The sequence below is a fragment of the Peromyscus leucopus genome, chromosome 15, assembly GCF_004664715.2.
Source record: "Peromyscus leucopus breed LL Stock chromosome 15, UCI_PerLeu_2.1, whole genome shotgun sequence".
Classification (NCBI taxonomy): Eukaryota; Metazoa; Chordata; class Mammalia; order Rodentia; family Cricetidae; genus Peromyscus; species Peromyscus leucopus.
Genome location: NC_051076.1, coordinates 51,778,883 through 51,783,331, shown reverse-complemented (window position 1 = coordinate 51,783,331; position 4,449 = coordinate 51,778,883). Strand labels below are relative to the sequence as shown.

At 43.3% G+C, this 4,449-nt stretch overlaps 1 pseudogene; it reads right to left on the bottom strand.

Moving 5' to 3' along the window:
* Positions 1-2,678: 2,678 nt before the first annotated feature.
* On the bottom strand, positions 2,679-3,646 carry LOC114686651 (annotated as a pseudogene).
* Positions 3,647-4,449: the final 803 nt, after the last annotated feature.

Genomic DNA, 4,449 nt, shown 5'->3' with positions numbered 1-4,449 from the left:
GCAGACAGCTCTAGCCTCTTCTTACACATACAGTAGATACCCAGTCCTCAACTGAATCTTAGCCTGCTGTTCCGACACACACCTCTTATCCTGGCACTTATCTGGTAGAAGCATAATTGCTTTGAGTTCCAGGCCAGGGTAGGCTACTCAGTGAGTCTGAGGCTGGCCTGGGATATAGAGTGAAACTTTGACTTAAAGAGCACCCAAACCAAATAAACCAAGAATCTGGAGTGAAGTAATTTTCTCATGCACCTGAAAGGAATGTTAGTGACGGTGGACAGAGGATGGAGGTGTTAGCTTACTGATCAGGTTTTGAGGGTGTTATGGAGTCCCACAAAGATGTGCACACCTTTGTAAATAACACCAGCTATATACTAAAGAGAACGGCTCCTAATAATTCTCACAAGCTGGATGGCTGAAGCCACAAAAACTGATCCTCGCGGTTCAAGAGGTCAAAGTTTGAAGTCAAGGTATCAGTAGGGCTGTGCTCTGTCACCCAGGAGGAACAGCCCCATGTCTGTTTCAGCCTCTGAGGTTGCCCACAACCTTGGTGAAGTTCCTCTGTCTGCGTCTTTTCTCTGAATGGGATGCTGGTCATTGGAAGAGGGCTCACCCTAGTCCGCCGTGACCTTGTTTTAACTTGGTTACATCTGCAAAGACCCAGAAGTACTGGAGTGTAAGCTTGAAATCTCAACACTCTCCTGTCCCCATTATTTTCTGTAGGAAAACAAAAGGGGCAAAGTCTGGGATCAGCCTGGAGACCCTGAGGCTCTATTTGCTTGCATTCAGTTCTGTAAATCAGTTGGTCTGCCCACATGGATGTATTGGTGCCCAGCTGTTGCTTTGGAGGGACTGTAAGAAACAAACAACAGTCAACATATATCCCTGGAGAGGAAGGAGCAAACCTGTTTTGTCAAGATTCTCCATGTTCTCGCTCCTGAAATTCCTTTGGTTCTGTTCCCGACAGCGGCGAGCATAACAATCTGTACTTCGTGCTCAGCACAGTCATTTGCTTTGAACTGAGGGAGGATTTCTTCCTCCTGGAGATTGTGTGTGTGTGTGTACATACACACAATGATATATACATATCATTGCCCATTACCTTGTTTCTGAAACGGTGTAGACGTTCATTTTGGGTGGACATCATTTAAAAAGTGAAAAGTGAGAATGAAACATGTCTCTTACCAGGAGACTTTTAACCCGGGGAGGAAATCAAATTAAGGGTCCTGCTGTGCATTCCTTCTGGAAAATCTGTTAGAGGAAGGGAGTTCTCTGGGGGATTCTTAACCCTCCTCCATAGTTTTTAGAGGGTCAATTAAAAAAAAAAAGCCTGTGTAGAATGCCCTCAGGGCACTCAGGTCTTGCCTAGCAACATTTATAATGATGTAGCTTGATGATTAGGGAGAGAAACAGGAGCTAATGTCCTGGGTGAGTAAGAAGGGTTGTGGCCACCAAGAAGCCCACACTGTGTGCTAGCTTCATAATTTTAAAAGAGGCAGGGGGTGGGCAGAAGGGGAGGGGCTGGAGAGATGGCTCAGAAGTTAAGGGCACTTGTTACTGTTGCAGGTTCTGTTCCCAGTAGCCACACGACAGTAAAACCATCCATAACATCAGATCCAGGAGATCTGTTGTTCTCTTTCGGCCTTAGGGTCTTCTGCATGCATGTAGTGTATATACATACACACAGGCAAATACATGTAAAACAAAAATAATTAATTTTCAAAAGAGAGAGATAGTGAGTGTGCTTATTACAAAGAGGTAGTATTGGCAAGGAGCAACTGGATCAAAAGTTCTGAAAACGAGAAGCTAAAGAAAACAAGGTGGAACAAAGCAGAGGTTAGCCTCTCATCTTCCTCCTCGTCTCCTCCTCCTTCCTTCTTCTTATATTTTGGGAGCACAGGCACCCCAGAAACTGGGATCCTGCTGGCTTTCCTGCTGATGTCTGTCTGTGTGATGCTATGTTACATCAAAGGATGGAGCCACTCTGGAATCAGCAGCAGAGGAAGCCATTGGTGAGATTAGGAGAGAAAATTGAGATGCCCATCAAAGCAGATGTCCCTAAATGACAAAGGAATTTCCTCTAGTTGGCTTAGGTGATTCTCACAGTGCCAAAGAGGCGAAGATCTGGGTCTGTTCCCACCAAGTGTCTCATCCACTGTCTGGGAAGTTTTACCAGGCCTTGGCCTTCTCTAGGCGCTATCTCATCATTTTGTAAACATTTTGAAGTGCATGATTTGGTTGTGGTCTGTGTTCTCCCAAAAGTTCATGTATTAGGAATTGTCTCCAGGGTAATTACTGAGAAGTGGTAGACCTTTAAAAGTTTTGTATTTCTTTTTTTATTTATTTATTTTATTATTTATTTATTTTTTTTTGTATTTCAGGTTTCTTGTAGCTTTCTTTTGGTACTTTTTTTTATTTTTTTGACCTTCAAAATCCTGTTGACTTTATTTAAATTGAAAAACATTTCTTAAAACTGCATTTAGCACCAAAACCCATTTGTTACAAAAAAAAAAAGACAAAAAAAAAAAAAAAACCAATATTTCTAAGGCATAGATATTTATGTTATCAAGACCAGCTTTTACTTTGGAGTTTGTCTTTAAACAAGTTGTGAAGAATAGAGAGAAAAAAACAAGGTAATTTGCGGAAGATGTCTATGTGTTCACTTAGGGACAAACCTGCTAACAGAATAGACCAGAATGCTCTGTTGTCTCAAAAGCAGCCCTCAAAGGCTTAGTTTCCTCATATTCTATCAATGCCCAAGATCCTTCTCCATTATTGAGCTTGGGAACCAAATAGTATTTTGGCAACCATAATCAGAATAAATTGTATGAAAAAACTATTTTTTTTTTTTTTTTTCAAATTTTTTTTTTTTTGGACTATTAGTCATTGAATCAAGAATCTGTCTGCTCCGATCTGATTATGTGCAACAAAAAAGAATAAGTAATTCCAATAAAAAATGTTCTATGGCAGCAATTTTATACTCTGCAGCAAGGGATACATCTGCAGACATCCTGAGTGTTAACTGTAGAGACAGTGGAGTGGTTTTTCTGGAAAGTGTTTTTCAGACACCTCAGCTCAAGTTAGCTGAACTGGCTCATTCACCGCTATGGTTAACAGCTTCCTCCTCTTCATCAACATTACTTGTTGAGGACTTAATGATTTCATTCCCAAGCTCTCTGATGGCAGAAAACTTCTCTCCATCTTTCCCACAAGATGTTACAACATCTCCAACATGGCTAAGGTTTGGGCATATATGTGCAGATTCACCAGAAGGCATATGTAACATACCTGCATTCTTCTGGGACTCCAAGGTACTGGCCACACAGGCCCATTAACTTCATTTCATAACCTAAAACTTGCTGTTGATTTGCTGCTTCAAATACTAGTGCAAGATATCTGCATTACCGTAATGATGTCATTACCTGCACATGCGGATAAAGTTCACGCTCATGGCCAGGCTGCCATTGCAGCAGTACATGTGGAAGCCTTTGATGTGCAAGGTGAACTGCACCAAGGAGATGTGCTGCCACTCCATGATCTGCAGGTTCAAGCTGCCAGAACTGATGTCTCAGCCAGCCTCATTGATGAGGTCCCTGAGACCCTCCAACACCTTCTTCGGGATGGAGCCCTGGACCAGGCGCGCAGCTCAAACACGGTGGCAGAGGCAAGGGTAAGAACTGGAGAAGGGGACAGGGTGAGGCCTGGCCACTTAGGGCTCCTGGGTTGTGGTGTGAACGAAGTGCTGAGGACCCGGAGCAGGCAGGAGTGAGCTGGCAGCAACTATTCAACACTGCTGGGCCCCAGGTCTGTGCTCATCCCTGTATGGAGAGGTGGTAGACTTTTAAAGGGATACAACTTGTGGGATGCACCCCCGAGATCGCTGGGCACATGAGGCATTCTGGTGTGAGCCTTTGAGTTCATGTGGGGAATTGTAAAGGAGCAGACTTGGCCCCTCTGCTCTCTGTCTATCATTGCCATCTATGGATGAGTCAGTGAGCCACAGATTCTGGGCCCTGTCATTCGCTGGCGCTTTGAATCTCTTGAATCATGAGCTAAATAAAACTTTTTCCTTCATGAGTACCTAATTCCATGGAATTCATTGCAGTGGTGAGAAGCTTTCCACACATGATCATAGGGAATTTCCTTTCAGAGCTATGTGCCATGGCTATACAGGACAGACGAGTAGTAGCATCTACTGAGCAGTGTATAATTGTTTATGGAAACACAAGTAGTGACCAACTGCTGTGGGATAATCCTCTTGCACACTGTAAAAGTTTGTCACTTGAATTGGTTTAATAAAATGCTGATTGGCCTGGTAGGAAGTATAGGTGGGGTGACCAAACTAAGGATGCTGGGATGAAGAAAGGTGGAGTCAGGAAAGTTGTAAGGAGACATAGAGAAGCAAGGTGGGCATATGGTACTGAGAAAAGGTACCAAGCCACATGGCAA